This window comes from Pistacia vera, unplaced genomic scaffold, assembly GCF_008641045.1.
Source record: "Pistacia vera cultivar Batoury unplaced genomic scaffold, PisVer_v2 Contig317, whole genome shotgun sequence".
NCBI lineage: Eukaryota > Viridiplantae > Streptophyta > Magnoliopsida > Sapindales > Anacardiaceae > Pistacia > Pistacia vera.
The window spans coordinates 1,736,553-1,762,395 of NW_022196132.1; the positions used below are offsets into that span (position 1 = coordinate 1,736,553).

General features: G+C 36.0%; 1 pseudogene; it reads right to left on the bottom strand.

Moving 5' to 3' along the window:
- Positions 1-24,233: 24,233 nt before the first annotated feature.
- On the bottom strand, positions 24,234-25,613 carry LOC116136657 (annotated as a pseudogene).
- Between the last annotated feature and the right edge of the window lie 230 nt (positions 25,614-25,843).

Below are 25,843 nucleotides of genomic sequence, written 5' to 3' on the forward strand. Positions count from 1 at the left end.
ATTTGTAACTTTGGGTAAGAGATGATTTGCCCTTGTCAAATGTGGATGGGCCATGAGTGTAGGCGCAATCGATCAGCCGCCAGACTTGTTTTTACCATTTTTTTAATTATTTTTTTATTTTTTTAATAAGCTTCGTTTGTTTTGATTTAAAAGAGAAATATGAAATCAATAATACTACTCTTCCCAAAATCTATCCTAAATTTCATATCCCAAGTGATATGCCATTATATATGGTGTTGACAAGTAAATAATGTATTGAAGTTGATAAGACACGACGATCTGAGAGGGGCCATAAGCCAAATCCCAAATATTTGGGATGAGCTAGGACATGCAGGACCATTCATGAGCATGCATGCATGCACGCAACGTAGACAAGGGATGAACTGGGTCGTGGCAGTTAATTTGCAAAAGGAAATGGTCTTCCGTAGTTGCAAGTTTAACGCAACGCAGTAACGTGCAAAAGGAAATGGTCTTCCGCAGTTGCAAGTTTAACGCAACGCATCCGTAGTTGCGAGTTTCATGTCATCTTAATTCCGTTTGTTATTGCTCATTTTATGTATGTGAATTTCATTTGTTAGTTGTTAACTTTCCTTTTATTACAGTCTGTGTGTATGTGGCTTTGCTTATTTAAGCAGCCAATGTTTTGGCTAATAGATTGTCAAGTATCTGCACTCAAATTGCGCTACGTTTCTCACCCGAAGAGAAACAAACTTTTCGTAGCATTTTTTACACTCTGCATTTGGGACCTATCATTGGTATTAGAGCAGGTTTCTTATGGGAACCAACAAGGAGCGGATTGAGCACTTGGAGTCTGGGCTCAGTGCAGTTCAGGAGGGACTACAGAGAATGAAGATTGGTATGAACGACAAACTCCACCATTTGGAGGAAGCTCTCAATCGACTTTCGAATGTGTTGCTCGCATATCCGGAGTCCTCAAATCATGGCAATCACCACCAAGAAAACCAAGATGGAGGTCGACAGATTGTCTCATCCAAATCAGCCAAGCTAGAATTTCCACGCTTCTCTAGAGACGATCCAACGGAGTGGTTCAATCGGCTGGAACAATTCTTTGAATACCAAGGCACGACAGCGAACCAAAAGGTTCCCATGGTTGCTTACCACTTTGAAGGGGGGGCCAACCAATGGTGGCAGTGGCTTCGCAGGACATTACAGGAAGAAGGACACATAATTTCATGGGAAAAATTCGAAGAGAATTATGGGCTCACTTCGGACCATTAGGATGCGAAGACTTTGATGAAGCTCTCTCAAGGATCAGGCAATTGGGGATGTAGAGAGACTATCAGCGTGAATTTGAGAAGCTCGGCAACAAGGTGCGTGGATGGACGCAAAGGGCATTGGTGGGGACATTCATGGGAGGTTTGAAGGCTGAAATTTTTGATGGGATACGAATGTTTAAACCGCAATCACTCAAGGAGGCCATTAATTTAGCACGAATGCGAGATGAGCAGCTTACACGGCATCAATGGTTCACGTGAACTCCACCAACAAGAACTCTTCTAGCTCTTTCACAAACCACGCGTGTAGCTCCTGTTGCACCTACAGGACCCATTAAACGTTTGTCTTGGGAGGAAATGCAGAGGAAGAGAGCATAAGGTCTCTGTTTCAACTGCAATGAACGTTTTACAACAGGCCATAGATGTCAAAAACCACAACTATTACTCTTGGAGGGGCATGCGGGTAACGTGATATATGAGGACATTACTGATCAATAAACACTGGAAGAAGACCAAGGGGGAGATGTAGCAGAGGTGCAGGAACCTGAACTTCAACCAGAGATCACCTTGCATGCATTAACGGGATGGACAGCACCAAAAACCATGCGTGTAACAGCGAAAATGGGTCCCCACAAAGTAATGGTTTTGATTGATAGCGGATCGACACACAACTTCATTAGCAACCATTTAGCAAGCATGCTCAGGCCACCAGTCATACCAACAGAGAAATTTCCTATCCGAGTGGCCAACGGAGAAAGATTAACATGTCAGGGGCGTTATGATAAGGTACGGGTAGAATTACAAGGCACCGAATTTTACCTCACCCTTTTCTCTTTGCCCTTATCAAGTCTTGATCTTGTCTTGGGCGTTCAATGGCTTGAAATGTTGGGATCCGTGGTTCGTAACTGGAAACAGTTGACCATGGATTTTATTTGGGAAAATCAAGACCATAAGCTGCAAGGAGTGGACGTGCAAACCATTCAGGCAGTTTCACCAAAGGAAATATCAAAGGAGCTTTGCCATGGACATACGCTATTTGCTGTGTGTTTCCAACCAACCATGGGAACCGCACCACCTGATTCACCAACTCAAGATAAAAAGCAGAATATGCAATGGTTGTTGAAAGAGTATGAGGACGTGTTCCAAGAGCCCTCAAGTTTCACCAAGGAGATGCTTGCCATTATGGAGGCCATACGTTTATGGCGTCCTTATCTCCTAGGAAAAAAATTCTTCATTCTCACTGACTAGTGTAGCTTGAAATATTTCTTGGAGCAGCATGTGGCCATGCCAAAACAGCAGAAGTGGGTAGTCAAGCTAATGGGCTACGATTACGAGATTATTTATCGCCCAAGCCGTGAAAATTCAATAGCAGACGCCCTCTCACGCAAGTCTAGTAGTCCAGTTCTTCACCATTTGCATATACCAGAAGTGACCATATGGGATGAAATTAAAAAGGCTTACGAAGGATACTCTTATGTCCAATCTCTAGCTCGCATGGCTAAGACTCAACGAGAAGGACTGTATGCATGGCGTAATGGATTGCTGTTCTTTAAAGGGAGAGTTGTCATTCTTCTCAGGCAGCATTATGGGCAAAACTACTTCATGAGATGCATGATACAAAAATTGGAGGACACTCTGGGGTCTTGTGGACATTCAAGAAATTAGCCCAACAATTCTTTTGGTAAAAAATGTACCAGGCGGTGCAGGAGTATATACAAAAATGTGAAACTTGCTAGAAGGTGAAGTTTGAAACAATGTCTCTCGTTGGGCTCCTGCAGTCGTTACCCGTTCCATGTCAAGTATGGGACGACATCACCTTAGACTTCATTGAAGGACTGCCGACATCCCACGGCAAGGACACAATCTTAGTAGTTGTCGACCGTTTGAGTAATTCTGTTCATTTCCTATCCTTAACTCATCCTTTTACTGCTAAAATCGTGGCTGAAAGGTTTGTAGAAGGCGTCATTAAATTGCATGGCTTATCCAAGTCCATTATCAACGATTGGGACCCCACTTTATTAGCAAATTTTGGCAGGAGTTCTTTCACATGTCGGGAACCAAGCTATAACTCAGTTTCACCTATCATCCCCAGACAGACGGGCAAACAGAAGTTGTCAATCACTGTGTTAAGCAATACCTCTGGAGTATGGTTCATCAATGGTCGCGCAAGTGGAGCAACTACCTTCCATGGGCTGAGCTCTAGTACAATACAACTTATCATGCATCCACGGGAATGACTCCTTTTCAGGCACTATATGGAAGTTTACCTCCTTCAATTCCCCTTTACCATAATGGGTTTTCTTTAGTACATGAAGTAGACCAAAGTCTAGAGGCTCAAGACGCGCTACTGCATCAACTCAAACATAATCTAGAGACTTCCATTAATCGCATGAAGCAAATTGCGGATAAAAAACATCTGGATGTTTCATTCGACGTTGGTGATCTAGTGTTTCTTAAGCTGCACCCCTACAGACAATAGACTGCCTTCAAACGAGCCCACCAAAAGCTAGCTAGTCGCTTCTACGGCCCGTATCCCATGATACAAAAAATTGGGGCTGTCGCATACAAACTTCAATTGCCGGAAGGAGCCCGCATTCATCCTGTCTTCCACGTATCGCTCTTAAAATCCTGCGTAGGTGAGCTTGCGACGCCTTCAAAGGAGTTGCCACCCGTAACTGATGACGTGGCTGTTATACTCGAACCGCAGCATATATTGGACAATCGTTGGGTCAAACGAGGAAATAAATTTGAAGAAGAAACTCTGGTCTAGTGGAAGCATTTCCCAGTCAAGGACGCCGCATGGGAGACTACCCAGTCTTTGCACATGATGATCTGAGAGGGGCCATAAGCCAAATCCCAAATATTTTGGATGAGCTGGGATGTGCAGGACCATTCATGAGCATGCATGCATGCACGCAACGTAGACAAGGGATGAACTGGGTCGTGGCAGTTAATTTACAAAAGGAAATGGTCTTCCGTAGTTGCAAGTTTAACACAATGCAGTAACGTGCAGAAGGAAATGGTCTTCCGCAGTTGCAAGTTTAACGCAATGCATCCGTAGTTGCGAGTTTCACGTCATCTTAATTCCGTTTGTTATTGCTCATTTTATGTATGTGAATTTCATTTGTTAGTTGTTAACTTTCATTTTATTACGGTCTGTGTGTATGTGGCTTTGCTTATTTAAGTAGCCAATGTTTTCGTTAATGGGCTGTCAAGTGTTTGCACTCAAATTGCGCTACGTTTCTCACCCGAAGAGAAAAAAACTTTTCGTAGCATTTTTTACACTCTGCGTTTGGGACCTATCAGAAGCATTGAATGATATGACAATATCAATATGGTGATACATCATTTGAGTAGTATTATTTCAATAAAATAATACTATACATACGGATTTATGTATAAATGCTCTTGTACAATATTAATTGATGTGACAATCGATGTGTCATTATCATTATCATTGTAATGTTATATGTTATATTAATATTTGATTACTTTTATGTCATGTTAACTTGTTGGAATTATATTAGGGAAAAGGAAATGGAAAAGGATAAATATTTGAATAGTGAGTAATTGATGGATTGATCATAATTCCATTGTTTAAATATAATATTAATAATAAATGAATGAAATGATATGTATGATAAGTGACAAAAATACCGATCAATGGTGGTCAATTGTTCAACAAATGTCAACATTTACAAATACCTATTTTAATAAACCCTAAATTATTAAATAATAAAATAGTGAAATAAAAGTCTTTAAAAGAAAAAAAAAATAGAAAATTTGAATTCAAAAATAGGGTTAAAAAAGTAATTTCATTAGATTTTCTGTCGCAAGAATTAAGGTTCTTTATTTTACCCATACGAGAATTGGAAATCCCAATTTCATTGGCTATTCAATTCTTAGAGGTAAACATGGCTTTATAGTAAATGGAAGAGTACTATTAAACTCAATCCTAACTGAAAGAAGGAATGAAAGGGAGTAAAAGAATCAAGAGATTTCTGGAACAAAGTAGGGATATTTTTGAGAGAATGAGCTATTGATTCATTACATTATAAAGCTAGCTCACTTTACTCTTTTATATGTAAAGAGTAAAGAGTAAAGTAAAAAACGGTTATACAGTTAACTAATACGGTTGTAAACAAAGCTACACCGTTTCAACACAATTACAAACAAGTCCTCCCAGGTTTGATAAGTGGCAAACAATACCCTTTTGACTTTACATCCTAACATTCTCCCTTAAACCGATCTAAGGTAATTTTCTAACATTGAGCCACCTTTTGGACTTCATTTTCGTATGAAAAAACTATAGATTCTCTACTGAATTTTTTTCTTTTATCTTCAAACTGACTTTGAATACAATTGCTGACAAATGTTGAAACTGCTACAACTTCACCAGTTCAAGATAATGACTTTCAAATATAAAAAACTGCAACTCTTGCTAATTTACTCTAGCTTGCAAGCAGCATTTGGATTCACAAACCAACAAGTCACAAAACAAAAGAAATAACCATCTCTCTGAAAAAACTGCAACTGTAACTGCCAACTGCAACTTCCAATCATCACAAAGCAACAAGCTATAGAACAATCGGTTTTCTAAAACAAAAACTGCAATTTCCAATTAAAAAACTACCTCTTCTTATCATAAACACAACTAGCTTCTTCTGAGAACTGCATCTCAACCTAATTGTCACAAAGCAACAAGCTACAGAACAATCAGCTTTCTGAAATAGAAATTGCAATTTCCAATTAAACACTACCACTTCTTATCATAAACACAACTAGCTTCTTCTAAGAACTAAAGCTCAACCTAATTATTTAGCAGAGAGTTTCTTGGCTAAACAGAATAACCAACTTCTTTTGACTACAAACAAGAACAATTAGCTCCTTTAACTGAACACACTTTTTAACAACCATCTCCTTTAGCTGAACATAATTCTAATAGTGAGCTTCAATAATTTTTTATGGAACAACTAGCCACAAGGAAATCAACCAGCAACATTACAGTATCTAGCATATCAGGAAGATCATTTCAGTATATCAAAAGGCATAGAGTGTCAATAAAGCAGTTTGTTCAATTCCTCTTTACCAACTGATAAGAGCTTGAAAATACACTTTTACTTAGTGGTTTATGGGCATTATTTGTGAGAAATTAGGCTTAATTGGGTAAAGTTGCTTGATATTTTCATAATTGTCTTTTATGGGATCACGAGTGTGTTTGAGAGTTTTTTAGGCTAGTAGTGATAAATGTTATGCTTGGATGAAGAATCATGTCGGAAACATAATGACTGATGAGTAGAAACAAATAGATCAAGAATCAGAGTTGAATTGAAGAAGTTATGCAGGTTTGAAGTAAATAGAAGATTCTAGATTACGCTCCAGCTTAAGCATACCTCGGTCTTTTGAAAATATCTTGAGCTATAGAACTCACATTAAGATAATTATTTTTTACTGTTGGAAAGCTAATTCAAAGGGTTACATTTCATATGTTTACCACTTCTCTAGATTCTATCGTTATCGAGCTCAAAAATCATCATCTCTGAAGTACTATGGAATGATGCAAGAAGAAGAAGAGTTATTACTGTGCCACAACACACTTTGTCCAGTAGCCACCATGCCATAGCATAGTGTCGTGACAGACTTTTTCCACTAGCTACCATGCCGCAACACAGTGTCGGGGTACAGTCACGACAGTTAAGAAATTGTCATCCATTTTTGTTTAGGAAAATAGGGTTAAGAGTCCTAAACCAAATAGAATTAAGGGAAATAAAACCCTAACCCTTGTGGGCTATAAATAGAAGTCTTTTAACATTATTTTGGGGAAGAATTAGAGGAGGCTAACGCAAGAGAAGATCAAAGTGACAGAAGTTTTGGAGCAAAATCATAGAGAAGTTTTTCTTTGTTTCTCCTTAAACTCATGTTTCTTATTTTAATAAAGATGATTTTTTCTTTCATGTTGATTATTAACTAATTTAATTTTCTAGGGCTAAGATGTAGCCCAATCTCTTGATTATGTATTGAGTTATTTATGTTGATTTATTAAGATTTCTTCATAAGTTTTATTATTATACTTAATGCTTTTGATAATTAAGGGCCTAAGAATTGAATGAACTAATGGACTAGGTTGAGATCGAGAGATAATACTTAGTTGGTCTACGATAGTAAAATCATAGGTTGAGCGAACGCTAGAGATAGGCTTGTGAGGTTTTGGTAAACTCCATAGAGCGTAATGATCTCCAATTGCTTAAATCTGATTAGAGATAATTCGGGTTAGTAATTAGGGATTAATTTGATAATGAGAAATTTAAGGAGTCTGACCTATAGGAAGAGCTTAATAAAATTAGCATAAGTAATTGATACATATGAATAAGAGTTGGTGTGAAATCTATGCCCTAGGTCCAGTCATCTTGTTTTAACCTAAAGATTTATTTTAATTGTTCTCTTTTCAATTCTTTGTTTAATTTCAGTTGTTAATTTTATTTAATTTAGGTTTTCCTTGATACAATTTGGATTGATCAAATAGTAATAGGATAGTTTAAATTGATAATAGTAATTCCCTTGGGTTCGATATCTGTATTTATACACTTTATTACTTGCATGATTTCGTACACTTGCGAAAATCCACAACACCAACAACATTCAATTTGCTTCTTAATTTAGTGAACTAAGTAAGATATAAGGCCTTTGTCAGTAGATCAACAATCTGTAGTTTAGAAGACACATATTGGATGGTTAGCTTCTTTGCAATCACTTGCTCTCTAAAATAATGTGCATCTATCTATATATGCTTGGTTCTAGCATGAAACACTGGGTTGGCGGCCAAGGCTGTAACACTTATTTTGTCACACCAAATGACAGGTGTGACTGAAATGGATAATCCTAATTTTACAAACACACTTTATAGCCATGCAATTTCTGTGTCTGTTTGAGTTAGAGCTCTATATTCTTCTTTGGTTGATGAAAGAGCTACAACCTTTTGTTTTCTTGAGCTCCACTGAACCAGATTGGGTCCCATATATACACAATACCCACTAGTAGACCTTCTGTCTTCCATGCTGCTGCCCCAATCCGCATCAGCATAGTATTCTATACTTAAAGTGCTTGTTGCCTTGAAATGCAATCCATAATCCAAGGTGCCTTTGATGTATCTTATGATCCTCTTACAAGCTTGCCATTGAAGGTTTGTAGGAGCTTGCAAAAACTGACTTAGTTTATTGACTGGAAAACTAATGTAAAGCCTTGTAAGTGTCAAATATTGTAGTGCACCCACTATGCTCCTGTAAAACTTGGGTCAGCAAATAACTCACTATCAGTTGAATATAACTTGGTTCCCATTGCCATCGAGGTGGCACAAGCATGACAATCCAACATTTTTGTTTTAGACAATAGATCAATGAAATATTTTCTCTATTTTAGATGAATTCTAGTAGTAGTTCGTATCGCTTCCAAGCCCAAAAAATAGGATAGAGATCCAAGAGTTTTAAGTGAAAACTCATCAATTAGATCTTGCATAAGCTGAGTGACGAAGGAGTTATCTGACCCTGTTATAAGAATATAATCTACATACACAAGGACATAGGTGAGATGAGAATTTTGTTTAAAAACAAATAGACTACTATCAGAAACTGAATTTTGAAATCCTTTGCTAAGAAGAGCTGTTTTTAGCTTGTCAAACCATGCTCTTGGAGCTTGTTTGAGCCCATAGGGCTTTATGCAACTTACATACATAGGTTGACTTAGTGGGATCCTCAAAACTAAAATGCTGTTGCATGTAGACTTCTTCATTCAGAGTTCCATTTAGAAATGCATTATTTACATCCACTTGTTGAATATCCCACCCTTTAGTGACAGCCAAGGTGAGAATTATTCTAATAGTGGAGGCTTTAACTACTGGACTAAACGTTTCAAAGTAGTCAAGTCCAACGGTTTGTTGAAAACCCTTGAAAACAAGTCTAGCTTTGTATTTTTGTAAAGAACCATCAGAATTAAACTTGGTCCTAAATATCCATTTGTTCCCTACAATATTCTTATCTGAATGGGCAAGAACTAAGGTCTAGGTTTCATTTTTCAGCAAAGCATCAAACTCACTTTGCATTGCATTTTTCCACTCAAGACTATTAAGAGCTTCAAGAATAGTGTAAGGTTCAGGTATCACTTCACAAGTTTCTGAACTGAGACCTTGATGATGATATGAAGTAAGAGTAGTGGTTGCTGTGTTGGTAACAGGTGCATACTGATCAGACTGAATATCAAAGGCTGTAGTGTTTGTTAGGGCTACAGAGTTATCAGAACTAGGGCTAGTAGCTGCAGTGTTTGTCAAGGCTACATAGTGATCAATGGCTGCAGTGTTTGTAAGAACTGGTGTTTTGGATCTAGTTACCATTGGATGGGTGTTTGTAGTAACAGATTTGTCAGTGTGCAACATCGCAGGAATCTTGAATGAAGTGAGATCAACTTCTAGTGAGCATGTTGGAAAGGAAAGTGATGATGGTATAATAGGAAGTTTCGAAACTAATGTATGTGATAAGGGAACATATTTGTTGAAATGTGGGGAGGCAAAAGTGTTACTTGTATCAGAATTGGAGAGGTTTGTTTGGGAATGAGGTAGAGGTGATGAGTGGTGTGTTTGTGGAGACAAGGAAAATATTGGTAGGAAAAGTAATGGGTGAAGAAGTAGAACAATGTGGAACTGTAGTGTTAATGTCAATTGTTGTGCCATTTTTGGACTGATTTTGAGAGCTTGTCACTGCAAAAGGATCCTTTATGGTGTACTTTGTATCTAAACTATTCTGGACAACAGTATATTGAAATGGAATGGAAGTGGAACAGGTTTCAGGTAAAGTTGTAGGTACATCTGAATTTTGCTAAGAGGTTGAGGTAAAGTTGGAACTAAAAGGAAACTATTGTTCATTAAATTTTACATTAGGAGTGACAACAATTTTCGCATCAGGTCTTAGACACTTGTAACCTTTATGGACAAGGCTATATCCTACAAACACACACTTAGTAGACTGAAAGCTAAACTTATGTTGAATAAAGACTCCAAGAAATGGAAAGCAAGAGCATCTAAATACTTTTAAACTGCCATAAGCAGGAGGCTTATTGAAAAGTTTCTCATATGGAGATATATTGTTCCGAATAGGAGTAGGTAGCATATTGATCAAGAACACAACAGTTTCAAAAGACAATCACCAAAATCAAAGAGGCATGAATCATGGGCAAGCAGTGTAAGTCCTATTCCCAATATATAGCGATGTTTTCTTTCACATCTCCCATTTTGCTAGTGAACATGAGAGCATGAATGCCTAAATTGTATTCCTAAGTCTTTGAGATAAGAGTGGAGAGCAATAAACTCTCCACCTTGATCAGAGTGGAGGCATTTTAACCTTGTGTTAAACTATCTTTCAGCCAAATGGTGGAACTTAATAAAAATGGACTTAACCTCAGCTTTAGTTCTAAGTAGAAATAACCATGTGTATCTACTATAATCATCTAAGAATTCTATATAATACCTAAAGCCTTCAGATGATGTTAGGGGTGTAGGGCCCCAAACATCACTATGGACAAGTGTTAAGGGAGCTGTGGCTTGTGTATCTGAGGGAGCAAAGCTAACATTATGCATTTTCCTTAGTTGACATGCATCACAGAATGAAGTGGAGTTATTATTATGAGCATAATTGGTTTTACATACTTATGGTCTTTAGGTATTAAGACAGGATTCTATGCATAACACTTGTGTGAGGGTGTCCTAATCTTTTATGCCATGTTAAATGATGTTGAGAATTAGTATTTGGAGTAAAGTATGAAGCAGGTGAACTAGATGCATTCTTGCATGACAAATCATTCATAGTAGTTTTAGCAACTGTCATTAAATTAGCAATAGTTAGATCAGTTAGCATGTTAGAAGTTTCAGCTTAAGTAGTGGATAAAACAGAGCATTTTCGGGCAGAATCAGATCTGTCAATTTTATTTATAGGTAAAGGAGTACATTGTGCAGAAGATATTTTGTCAAACACATGTTTTAAGGGAACAACTTTTGAAACAAAATTACAAAATGTAGAGATAACATTTGAATCAGATCTGACTACTTTTGGAACACTAGAACTATCTTGACAACGTGACTGTAAGGCATTATTAATAGTGTTTGTACAATTAAAGCTATAACTATGTGAAGCAGTATGTTGAAAAACAGGTGAAAGGATGTGAACAGGTTTTGAGTGAGAAATGGAATGAGGTATGTGCAGCTGATATATGCCACCTTTAAGATCCCCTTGTAGTAATGTTGGTATGGTTAATTGGTCCTTGACAACACAACACTCAGCATTAAACTCAATAATTACATTATTGTCCTTAGTGAACCTAGAAATACTAAGTAGATTTTTTGTGATTTTATGAACACACGGGATATTTTTAAGATGTAGGCATTTAGAATGAAACATACTAGGTAAGAATGCGTTACCAGTGTGAGAGATTTCCAAGTGCTCACCATTGCCCACTTGAAGTTGACTCCCACCACTATATTCATTGCTAATTTGCAACTGACTTGGGTCTAAAGCTACATGATCAGTGGTCCCAGAGTCCATGTACCATGTAGGGTCAGTAGGCGTAAACTGAGTGGCATACAGAGGTTGGGAATTGTGATTTGCACCAGTTTAAACAACATCCATGAATGCTTGACTATGGCTAGGACTAGTAGATTGTTGGCTAGGTGGCCCAAAAGAAGGCACATTGTGTGAAACATTATTTGATTCTTGTGAGAAACCATTATAACTAGGAGCAAACCCTAAACCCTAAAACCGTGCTTGACCAATTGGAGACAGTTGCTTCAGGATTGGAGTAGAAGTAGATGGAAACTGAGCAGTGTTTAGGCTGTTATTTGTGTTGTGAGATTGGTAAGGGATGGAACTAGCAAACTGTGAGGAGTTGGGAAACTGTGAGGGACCAGAAAAGTGGTGCAAATTACCATTGTAGGCTGAGTTAAATATGTGGTAACACTGGGCAGCTGAGTGACCTGCTTTGTTACATACTTGGCAGATTAGTCTATTTCAATTATTACCATGACCTTTGCCTCTTCCATATGAAACAAAACTAGTGCCTCTAGGATTAAACATATGAGTGTTGTTGTAGAGAAAATGTTGAGTGTTTAAACTAGTGGGAAAATTGTTAGAAGGCAGTCAATAAGACTGCTGAACATGCAGATTTCCTAGAGAACTTACAGATAGGACAGAGTTGTGGCTCCCAATAGTTATACCATAATTTTCAGGGATTACTCCTTAAGCTTTATCACTATTCAATCCTTGTAAAGAACTAATGTTGGATAACTCTCCAGAACTTCCAGTATTTCCATTTCCAGTGTTATTTGTGGTTGCAATATGAGCTGAACTATTGTACAAGTCAATTGAATTTGTGGAATATTCATTTTTGTCAAACTTATGAGTTGTGTGTGCACAGCAATTATGTGTGCACACTGGTTGCCAATTCTCTTATTTGGCTTGCTTCATCTGTTGTGTGCATGCACACCAGTTCTTAGTGCACATTGTTTGCCAGACTTGTGTCTTGGCTTGTTTTGTTTCGCGTGTGTGTGCACAACGGTCTGTGTTTGCACTCTTGCTTTAGATTTTTTGCAACTCAACACGAGTTGCATGTATGATAAAGTTGAACATATATTGTTTATCTTTGTCTCTTACTTTTTAGGACCTCTTTACATATGTCATACAATGCTTAGGTGGTCCTAAGGAATAAAATAACCTTTCCCGATATGCTTTGTGCACCAAACTAAAAGAAGGAATACTTTCCGTATTTGGACAAACAATGGGTCAGCCCCTTGTTGGCTGATGTGGCACTTCATTGTTGAGCAAGAAACTTTTCATTATATATTTCTTCTTCTTACATAAATGAATCTAACCTTTTGATCTTTTATTTCATTATAGTTTGAATTTCTCAGAGTATTATTTCTCTTAAGATTCAAGGTTCATTCTCCATTAGTGCCAAAACCTCACCTTATCAAACATTGACTTTATGGCTCTTAGAACGTGGTTCCTTTGCTGATGCTAGTGCATTGCTTCAGCACTTGAAGCTTGGTGGTTTACAAGCTGTTCACAAGTGTGTTCCCAATGTGAAGTCCCTACAAGAAAAAGTACTTTTTGCAACTAGGCAAAAATAATTGCAAATACCCCACATTTAGTAACTAAATTCCAATCAATCGGCTAAAGGGCAATGAAATTCTAGGGCCCATTTATTCTCGCCTTTGGCGTCTAAAATTAATATTCTATGACTAGTTTGATTTGTTGCCCAAAATATCACATTAGCTACTAATTTATTTGGTTGCCAATTCTTGCGTGAGCATAATTGGCAACTACAACAAGAGATTCCGCAACTAAAATTATGGTTACAGAAAACAATTATTTGCAACTACTGAATAGTTGCTAAATTAGATACAAATATTTATTAATTAATTTGTAACTATTTTTATTAGTTACAAAATAATACAATTACCGAAATATCAAAGCTTCTGACAATAATTACAAAGGGTCCAAGTTATATTTGACAACTAATTATTTTGTGCATATTACAAATAGTTGCAAAAACTCATGTATAGCAACTAAAATGTATTTAGTCGCTAAAAGTTGATGAATTTTTTTGGCCCCAACTTTCCTGGTAAAATGAAAAAATAATATTTTAATTTGTGACTAAAATTACTGTTGCATAACTAATTAGTTAGTTGCAAATTATCTTCTTTTGGCAACTAAGATTTTAGTTGCCAAATGTATGGTAAATTTTGCGAATGAGTTTGGGCGCCTCATGTTCCTGCTTGAAATAAATTGAAATTTTGGTATGTTATTTTGGCAACTAAAGTTATAGTTGTTAATAGGATTTTTTCACAACCAAAATGTTAGCCACTAAATATCGTTTATTAAAAATGATATATACTACTAGTAACCCATATCAATTAGTTACAAAAAGTTTGTAAATCAGAAATTTGATAGTGGCAACTACAACATTAGTTGCAAATTTTATTTTATTTATTTTTTATTTTTTTATTTTTTTGGCAACTACTAAAATATTAGTTGCTATTGATGGTTTACAAAACATGAAAGTTACAAATGGTGACTAAAACTGGTTGCTACAAATAACTAATCAAATAAATAAGTGCCTATGTCTTTAGAAACAATTATTAGGCCCATCCTATATTAACCCAAACTTAAAACCAAATCCCTAATATCCCAATTTCCCTATTCTTACCCAAGTCCTCTTCTTCTCCAAGCACTCCTATGTATCCAATTTCCCTCTTCACTTTACCATCTCCTTGATTCTACTTTTGTCGCCTACATTACCCTATTGAAGGTAACTTCTTTTTATTTTTATGTCAAAACTCATTCTTTTACAGATGGCATTTCGATTTTATTATTTGATTTTCAATCAGTTTCTCCACAACATTTGCTTTAATTTGTTTAAGCATCTGTTGTTAGTGACGTTCCTAAATGGGTGGCTTTAACTTCGTAATGGTTTATTTTATTTTTATCTTCTCTTTCATCTGACATTACAATGGCTATTATAATTGTAATGAGTGCTTTAAATTCGTTTATTGTTACTAATAAACAAATGGCATTTGATAATATCTATTTATTTTCTCAATTGGGTATTTAAGTTTTTTGTTTTATGGATACTCATTTGAGATAGTTTCATATTCATCGATTTCTTCAACTAAGGTTCGCATTTTGATTCACCTTCTTGTTCTTTAGATCTTCAATTTTCTTTTCTATACATTTATTTATGTGTTTCTTTTGGGTTTTTTTTTTTTTAAACTGTTTTGTGGGTTTTTCCTTTCAATCTCTTTTTTGATTTGTGTGTGATTCAACTCGCTACTAGAAAAACCCCCTTCCGTGACAAAATGAGTTGACAAAGTTTCTTGACTGTTCTAAAAAAATGTCAAGTATTTTAATTCTTGACAAATTGTTGACAGTTTATGAACTGTCAAGAATTTGAAATAATCCTTGACCGTTTTGAATGGTTCTTGACAGTTATTAATTGTCAAGGAATTGGTTAAAAATAAATTTTACGAATCTTGTTCTTGACTGTTGTAGTCTCAATCCTTGACAGTTTTTAACTATCAAAGACTAAGTATATAAAAAATAAAAAATAAAAAATTTCCTAAAACTTATCCGGCCTTTGTTTGCCACTCATTTTTCATTAACTATTCCCACCATTTTTTCCCTAAAACTTTTGCTTACCCGTTATTTCACTCATTTGTGCAAACCCTCATAGTCGACCTCCTTCCAGCACTGGAACAAAATTTCTAGTTTCTACCACTCTCATTCAGTAGACCATGACTCGCTCATTGACTTTGGCGCTTATTCTATGCCTATTTCGACGGAGATTGTTAACTTTGGTGAGTTTTGACGAGGCGTATCCTGAACACCCAAATGTAGGGGTGTTTCCAATTTTGTTAATAAAAATTAAAAGTAAACAATTTTTCCTTAAAATTTAAAAAGTAAACAAATTAAAAAAGTCCCTAAATCCTTACAACTAAAGAAAAACAAAACCCCAAACCTGGTTTTAGGGTAAAATAAAAAAAAAGTGAACAATTTTGCACAAGAATTTTGAATCTTAAAATTAAAAAAATAGTAAACCCAGCTATATAGAATCCCCAAACAAATTTTACCCTAAGACGCAAAACACTCTCCACTTCTCCATTTTTTCCCTGAAATCTAGACTTCTCTAGTTGCCACTGCAACACCTCTCCACTGATTAGGTCTCTCTCTCTCACACTTACCACCCATGCGAGCACCTAAAGACTCCAAACCCAAACACCCTATATGCAATCACACTCTCCAGTCTCCAAGAACTTTGTTTCCTGGCTAGAAACCCAGCTTCTCTGCGCCAGACCACGGCAACACCATCTAAACTCAAACCCATAACATGCTCTTCGATTTAGGCAAGGATTCGTTTCTTGTCTTTTTCAATTTGACGTCGTCTTAATATTGTTATGTTTTGTTACTGCTTTTTGGTTCATTGTGCAGGAATAAGCCAGTTCTCTTTTGTAAATCAAAATCCGACGAAAGTAAACAGGTGAGGATTGTTCGATTTAGTTATTCCATCATGGAGTTTTACTGTTATTCCTTGTTTTGGTTGTGCATGGAGAGCATGGTACATGTGGCTTCCTTTACAATCAACTTTTGAGTGTTTAGGTAAATATAATTATTATTTTTTGTTTTATTTTAAAGTTAGGAAGATGGTTTCTGTGGTTGCTTGAGTTCATAAATAATTTAAAAGTTTTTGTTTTTTATTTTTTGTTTTTGTTTTTTGTTTTTGTTTTTGTGATAAGATTCAGTGTCATATGCTAGAATGGATAAGTTTTTTTTGCTTGTTTGTGATAATATTCTGAGTCATATTCTGTGGTTGTTTGAGTTCATAAACAAAATTTCAGGCTGCTTGTTTTGGCTGTGTTGTTTCTATTGTTATTTTGCGCAGTTGCTTGTTTTTGCTTGTTTGTGGTAATATTCAGTGTCATATCAACCTTCTTTTGTTTTGTGGATAAGTTATTTTGTGCAGTTGCTTCTTTTGTTATTTTGAGTTCATAATCAAACAGCTCGCTGTATGCATTTATTTATGAAGTTGAGCTTGAGCAGTTTAGGCCGAAAGATTCTACTACAAGTACATAGATTGTTGTAAGTAAAAATTATAAGTGTGGCAGAATCGTACTCAACCAATTTGATTTATTGTTTTTGCACATTTCAAAGTTAAAGCTTGATTTGGAATACTGTACAGTTGAAGTGTTTTACGCAGCCTGAAAATCTTTGGCTATATCTCTTTTCATATAAGCAAAATGACATATTCTTGATAAATTATAAAATTATAAACTAATTATTTTGTTTTAACCAAGGTAGCATACTTTAAGGTATTTGAGGATCTTAAAGTTGACTTTAAGATCGAGGATGAGAAAAGTGTGGGCACCACTGCTACTACAACCATATAAAAGAAGGTATAAGTTACGTAAATTGAAATCTTAAACTAGGGAATTGAAGTTTAGATTGATAATATGTGAGATAGTTGCTTTTCTACTCCATCAATTTGATTTTTGTTTGGTGCTGTAGTACATTATGTACTGCATTTTCTTATTGTAAAATTAATTTCTGTAAACTTTGAGGAGTAATCTTTCTTTTCTGTTGCTATTTCATAAGTTTTTGTCACATATTGTATACCCCAGAATAATTATAATTTATTTGTAATTATTTAGTTTCTTGCTTGACTTATTGATTATGCATTGAATTGATGGTAGGAAAAAATGATAGAGCTGCAAGATGAAACACAAGCAGGGGAAAGTGAAAAAACAAAAGTAGAAATATGTGAGGAAGTGCTGGGTAAAGCTTCCGGATTTAACTAAAATTTTGCATTTCATAGACTCAGCATCATGATATTGCAGTAGAAGCAAAGTTAAGGCGCATAGTGCAACAAGAAGAAAATAAGATTAAACAGTTGGAGGAGCAGCTCATCCTATTTGATCAACAAAAACAGAAAATAAAAATGCTTGAAGAACAACATTTTCAAATGTTGGAGATGCTGAAGTAGATCACTATAGCAGCTGCACACGCCCAACCTGCTAGATCTCCAAGTCGACTGCCATCGCCATCTCCAACTGATGAAGAGTCTTCCTCATCTGCTATAGCTGTTTCAAGAACCTCAACTAGTGACACTTGAGATTCTAACAATATTGATGGTTAGTTTTTTGTTGTATGGGTAGTAATTATTTTGACATGGGGGTATGACCATCTATTTGGACTTTTTAGGATTGCTTGCATATATCCTTAGATGGTGTACATGGGGTGGGCATTTTGTTTGTTAGTTATGCACATATAGATAGCTATTGATGAAAATGTGGGGTGCATGCTTTCTTTTTTGGTTATGCACACATGATAGTGCATTTTGGATTTTTATTGCTCATCAGGCATAAAAATCCGTGTATGGACTATATATATATAGCATTATTTTTGCTCTTTATAAATGACCTAATTTATACATTCAACATCAACAAAATAATTGACAAAATAAAAATCGGGTCACTAACATCAAAGATCAATATATATATATATATATATATATATTCAATTATTTTGTTGATGTTGAATGTATAAACTAGGTCATTTATAAAGAGCAAAAATAATGCTCTTAAATGTTAACCAATTAGCTATTAAAGTATTAGTTGTAAAAATAATATAGCAGCAAAGACTAATCAATAATATCTGGCTAAAATAATTAGTTTCCAAAACTCATATACAATCGATTACTATATTATTTAGATGCAAAAAATTAATTTTAATGACTAAACATTAGTTACAAAATGTAAGAAACCAAATTGGGTATATACATTTCCTCACTAAAAATGAAATGCTTTTGCCACTAATTATTTTCTCACAAAAAAACACATTCTGTAACTAATTTCATAGTAGCAAAATGTAATTTATCATATTTGAATTCCACATTCAGCGTTTAAAATTATTGGAATTAACCACCAAATTTTTGTCACCAAAAGATATATTTGTCCACTAATAAAATAGTCACAAAAAACTTTTACGAAATTATCCTCACACCTTCAGCGTCTAATTTTTGTGGCATTTGTGACAAATTATTAGTCACTAAAAGGTACATTTTGCAACTAATTGATTAGTCGCGATACAATTTTACGAAATTACCCTTGCACATTTAGCGTCTAAGCTGGGGACTCTTTCAACTAGCAATTAGCTACTAATTTGCTAGTTGCCAAAAAAACCTTTGTGCATCTAACCAACTTTTTAGATGCGTCTAACCAACTTTTTAGATGCCTATACTTTATGCGATAGTGATTTTGCAACTATGTGGCGACTATGAAATTTACACGTGCAGTAGCGTCTAAATTTTATTATCGGCATCTAATTTTGCTAGACATTGAAAGCCATTTTTCTTGTAGTGAGTAGATCCGAAGAAGATGCTATACGTTAAGGATTCAGAGTGTGGTGCTAAGTGTAAAGTTGAACAGGGAGTTCTTTTTACTGTAACTTAGATCAGCTTTGAACTATATCTTGTAATGTGTTTTTGATTTAGTGGATTACTTCGATCTGGACAAGGTCTCATGGATGTAGGCTAAAAGTGTATTTAGCCAAACCATGTATATGGTTGTGTTCTGTAATTTCTGCACTTATGTTTGATGTGTTCAAATTAGAATTGCTTAATCAACTTGGTAATATTCCACTGCACCTTAAAATGGGTACTTAAACGCCAAAGTGTGTTAACCAAATACCCAACAAAATTAAACTTCTCTAAACTAATCTCATATTTTTGCAGCAAACATTGTGCTTCTTGGAGTGTAATTAAGTCTATTTTCGAATCAAGCCTAGATGTAAGATTCACCACTATAGGATCATATTCGGGACCCAAACCATCCAAAACATACTGCAACAGATCTTCATTAGATACAATCATACCACTAGCCGATAAACTCTCACTAATCTCTTTCATCTTTTTAATATACTCAAAAATGCTCAGATTGCCCTTTTGAGTTGTTTGTAACAGATTTTTAAGATGCAATGCCCCAGCTTTTGAATCTATAACAAACTTGTAATATCCCATTTGAGGTATGTACTTAAGAATTACTGTATTAGTTAAAAGTTTACTTTTTCAGCTTCAATTGAGTTTGTTTGTTGAATGGTTGCCTTGAAATTGGTTGAATTTTGGTGAAGTTTGGGAATCCAATCTTCACCGGGGCGAAAAAGAAGCTTCGCCGCGGCGAGGAGGAGCTGCACCCACGGGTAGGTTCTGCCTTGTTTCGCCGGGACGACTGAAAGTTCTTCGCCGCGGCGGCGAGCCTAATACAAAGTTTCTTGAGTTTTCTAGAGAATTCTTCTTTTGGGACACAATGACCATTCTACCCCTAATTAGTAGGAAAAGTCGGGAGTAAAATGTAAGGAAATTTAGTAGAGATTGTGTTTGAATGGGGGTGTATTTGTAAAGAATCAAAGGACATAGATGGGATTTCTAAGGAAGGACAAGGGCAAAATGGGAAATGATGCTTATAATATGACTAAAAAGGGTTAAGTGTAGAGAAACCCTTTAGTCTATCCATTCCACCGCCTCTTCCATTTGCCTAAGTTCTTTCATTTTCTCCATCCAATCTTCCAAGATTTCTAAGGGTTTTAAGAGAGCTTTTGAGTAATTTTGAGTAGAGATTTCATCTAAAGCATCCTAAGGTAAGGATTCATGCTTTAGATGTGAATTTTCTTATAGTTATAGTGAAATCTTATTTGGTTGTTGTTTTGAGTTGTAGAGAAGAGACAAGACAACAAAGGAAAGGAAAAGTGCTAAAGAAGTCACCTTTTGACAAGGCAAGTAAATCCAACCAAGTTAAGATTTGAATAAGCTTTTGAGTAGAGATGTATGCATGATCAGTATGTAGTATGATTAATGAGAAATTGAGTTGAGATGAGTAGCCATTTTGTAGTTGTTGGATAGATTCCATGTATGAGAAGTGTTTTAATGTGTATTGAGAAATGGAACTTGAAATGAAGTTTGAGAGATGTTGTGTGAAGCTATTTGGAAGTGCTTTTCTTGACAGGGATTATGAGTATTTGAGGGAGTTTTCCCCCATTTTGGATGGCTAGAGAATGAAGTATAGTAGTAATTATAGTAGAGTGTTTATATGCACATGAGTTGTTTGAGGAAAAATGCTAGGTGAAATCTGCCCGGTCACTGCCGTAACTTTCTAAGTAATTTTTGGGTATCTCACGGATTGAACTGCGGCTGAGACCAAAACATAGAAATTATAGCCCTGTTTCTAAGCTTTAAAAAGAGACCAAAACCATAGCAATCTGAGATGTATAACGCAAGTTATGGCCTTTTTAGTGTGACTTGTGCAGAATGACTGTTTTGAGGAAATCTTGTATTTGCATTTCATTAGTGATTAGTGAGCAAGACTAGCTATACACAATGTTTATGCACTTAAGTAGTAAGAAATAGCTTGAGATATAGTAGAGAATGTGAGTATAAGCTACTTTAAGAGTTAAGAGAAAGAGAATAGAGTAGGTTGTGCGATGGGGAACCCGTGAGTAATGGGTAGAGTATTCCCGCATGTACGCCGCATTGAGAGAGCGGCATGAGTATCAGATAGAGAAGTGGTGTAGCCTGTGAGAGTGCATGCGGATGAGGGCTATACCCGAGTACCCGAGAGAGAGAGATTATATACTCACATGGCCAAGGGTTCCGAATCCATGCATAACCGAGTCCGATCGGCTAGAATGAGTAGAGATCACGTAGAGTGGGAGCGAGTCCCGGCCGTGCCTCCGGTAAGATGGGGCCGTGACTTACGAGAGAGTTACTAGAAAAGAGTTCTAAGAGAAAGAGAGGGAAGTACCCAAAGAGAAATTGAATGAGGAGTTGTAAGGAAAGAATTAGAGAGAGAGAGTTACGGGGATAGATGAGTAGAGGATTTACTTACTGAGCATCATTTTAGTGCTCACCCCATTGTTTTCCTATGTTTTGCAGGATCCAGGTGAGGACACAGTCGGATGGGCGTCGACACGCGAGGGGAAGCGGTTACACTGTCCACCATGTTTTAGTATCTTTTGTATACATTATAAGTTTGTGTAAAAATGTATATGTTTGTAAAGAATATATATATATTTAATAAAAAGAAAATTTTGGGCCCAATTTTTTTATGTTATTTTATATGTATTTCATTATAAGTGTTTGAGTAGTAGTGGCTATTACAAAACTCATGCTCTAAAACTCTCCAAATATCAGTGGAATACCTTCATTTTGATACAGTACAAAACATACTCTCTAAAATGGAAGCTAATAGCCAACTAACTAGGAACTTATTTGTTCTCTTCCACATGATGTAATTTGGATTAATTTTGTCTTTGATAGAATCCTTCTTAACCCTAAGCTCTCCACTAAGTTGACTCAATTCATTCTCCACATTCAAATCAGACAACACTAAAGGAGGAGGGCAAGTAGTTTTATGGAGCAAGTGATCTTTGAGTTCGTGTGAACCTGCTGCAAAGAGGACTTGTGAACTCCAAAATCTGTAATTATCTTGAGTGAGTTTTGGACTAATCACTGGTAGGCTTGAAGCAATTGCAAATGTGGATCGATTTAAAGCTTTTTTCAGCATTTCCTCGAGGCTGTGAGGTAGAGGAGTCGAACCAGGAGTCTTACCCATTTGACAGTAGTCACGGCTCTGATACCATGAAAATGAGTAAAAGAATCAAGAGATTTCTGGAACGAATTAGGGATATTTTCGAGAAAATGAGCTACTGATTCATTGCATTATAAAGCTAGCCCACTTTACTCTTTTATATGTAAAGAGTAAAGATTAAAGTGAAAAACAGTTGTACAGTTAACTAATACGATTGTAAACAAAGTTACACCGTTTCAACACAATTACAAACAAGTCCTCATAGGTTTGATAAGTGGCAAACAATACCCTTTTGACTTTACATCCTAACAAAATTGCCAACCTGAAAACTCAAACTTGTAATTAAGAAATTATATTGTAATTAGAGAGAGGGAAACCCACTCGTTCGTGTGTGTTTCAGATGTTATTGGTAGAGATAAAGATAAAGAGGGGATTATAAAACTATTATTGCATCTAAGTGATGGTCATGAAAATGTTTATGTCATTCCTGTTGTCAGAATAAGGGGTCTAGGGAAAACTACACTTGCCAAATTTGTGAATAATGATAAAATGGACATATATTTTAAATTGAAAATGTGGGTATGTGAGTCAGATGAGTTTGCTTTTAAAAAAACTACTAATTGACATCATTGATTTTACAACGGGGCAAAAATATATTCAAAAGAGTATAGATCAGTTGCAAAAAATCCTACGTGATATCTTAAGCCATGACAAATATTTGTTAGTTTTGGGATGATGTTTGGAATGAAGAATATGAGTTGTGGTTTGAACTAAAATGTTTATTAACTAACCTTGTTAGTGGAAGTGAAATTATAGTAATCACATATAGTGATTGTGTTGCCTTAATAATGGGAACAGCATACAATTAAGAGGTCTTTCTCTTGTAGAATGCTTATCGTTGTTAGTTAAATATGCACTTAATTAAAAAGGGCCAGAAAAACAATATCTCAACCTTGTTCCATTTTTCCAAAAGACAATGAATTTTGATAGTACTGATTCGGTTTTGTTTTGGATGGCCCATGGGCTTCTTCAATCCCACAATGAAAATCAAGATTTGGAAAATATTGGCATGCAATATTTAAAAGAATTAATGTCAAGATCTATTTTCCAAGTTTAAGAGAATTTTTACTGTTTTAAAATTCATGATCTCATGCATGATCTTGCCACATCATTGATGAGAAATGAGTGCTTAGTAGCGAAATCAAGTAATCAAATTTGTTCCAAAACTTATCGAAATCTGTCATCTCATGTTGTTGATGCACTTGAAATTGGTGTTCCAAACATTTTACCTAACTTGGGTCATCTGAGAAACCTAACTTTCTTGCCATTAATGAGTGGAAAAAATGGTGAAAGTAATGGTATTAGCAAATCACTTTTTGAATTTGTTGTCTCAAAGTTCTAATTGGAAATCATTTTATGTTGTTGATTTCCAATTACAATAATTTAGAATATCTGTTTGAAGATATTGGTCACCTAAGAGTTCTTCAAACTCTATGGATTTCTGAATGTGCAAGTCTTATCTCATTACCACTGGGTGTGAGAAGCCTAAGCTCATTAGAAGATCTTCGTTTATTCTGTTGTGAAAGGCTTAATCTTGATTGAGCATAGGATCGGATAAGCAAGACAATCATGCATGATGTACACAGTAGTAGATGACCTCACCTTCAGTTACTTTATATGAAAGAATTACTACAATTGGTGGAATCCCCAGGCCTCTTAAGAGGCTCCGATTTCCCTTTGCTCTAGAAAAAAATTAAGAGAACAATTCTTAGGAACAAAACATTTGAAGAACTTAATAATAAATGAAATATATCAAATTCTTTCAAGTTCGTGTTAATGTGTCATAAGGGCACAAATTAAGTAAAACTCTTACCATCGGTCCAAAAAATAATCTGATGCACTGCTGAAGTCAAATTCCTATCCTTCTTCAGATTTTTAGTGTCCAGAGTCTTATTCTTCCCCACACTATTACAACACAACTTAACATAATTTATTCTCCAAAACCAAAAAAAGGGGCAAGTCTTCCTCATTGGTTTGCTAATGTACTCGGCCATGCAGTGATGAGGACCATTACATTAGGTCTGTTGAGTCACCGGACCCACTAAGGAAGCAAATCCCCAAAAGACACAGAAAGAAAAATACACACCGGCAAGGACTTTATGGTATATGTCAGGTCTCTCTCCAACATATTTCACGAAGAAAGTCATGGCAATAGCCACTGTGCTGTATCCTGCAACAAGCAAACCCATGATTTTTTCTGCTATCTCAGCCTCAGGCATGTGTTTCCCAGATCCATCTGTAGCTACAATCATATGTGATAATATATCGACCATCTGTTCTCCACTAGCCATTGCAGCTTTCTTCTCACCAATTACAGCCCTTAACTCCTTGCGAACTGCTGCTGCAGCTTTGCTTGCTTTATAAAATTTTGTTCCAGGAAAATTCACAGGAATAGAATGCATCCCTAGTGTTATATCATAGAAACTCCTGTTTACCCTGGCAACATGCTCTGGATCTTCAGTACCCAAGAAAAATTACAAGCGAGAGTCAATGTTAAAGTCTTAGCTAGAGATAATGCTTTCACTTCGTCTTTGCCTTCCCAATAAATTCGCATTTGTTGTTGTGTTATTGAATCCATTTTGCCTACGTACCCCACTAAGGCTTCAGGCTTCAGGAACCCAGGTGCCCTCATGACTTGCACTTCTGCATCGCGTGTAATATTAACAGGAGTTGCAGCATGGTTGTTATAAGAGCGAAACAGTTTTTGCATGGAATGGGGACGGAATGCAGTGAAGATATTATGATAATTGGAAAAGAGAAACTTGTTGCCGTTTGGACCGCATATGACCGCAGTTTCTTCTCCAAGAATCTTAGTCTTGAAAATATCTGGAGAGTGTTGCTTCATCCTATCATACACAAAATTCTCTGCCTTCAGGAATTCAATAGTCTTACCTATATAAGGCCATCCTAAGCTCCCTGGTGGCAAGTTTTCCTGGTCACCTATAGATTTGTGATTGTGCCTAAGTTTGAACAAACAGATGCCACCGGCAAGAATGAGAAGAATAAGAACCAAATACAGGAAGAGATATGAGAGCTCCATGGATGATAGAAGAGTTCTCACAACAAAACAGGAATTGAGAAGAGACAAAAACAATGGAGAGAAAGAAGTAGAGAGGATATGGAAATGATTAACTTCTTGGCTCAAACATTATACAAATATAATGCGATGGTTTTCATTTTAATCCTAAACACTCCTGGCTCTATATTGGTGCCAGTAACCACACATCAATGTCTTACTGGTGCTACTAACCACGATAGACCCCCATAGACCCCACCACTGAAGCTACAAACGATTATGCAATATTTGAATTGACGCGGAATCTTATGCAAAGACTAAAATACCTTTTCTCCTCCGACAGTGTATAACAACAATAAAAATTTC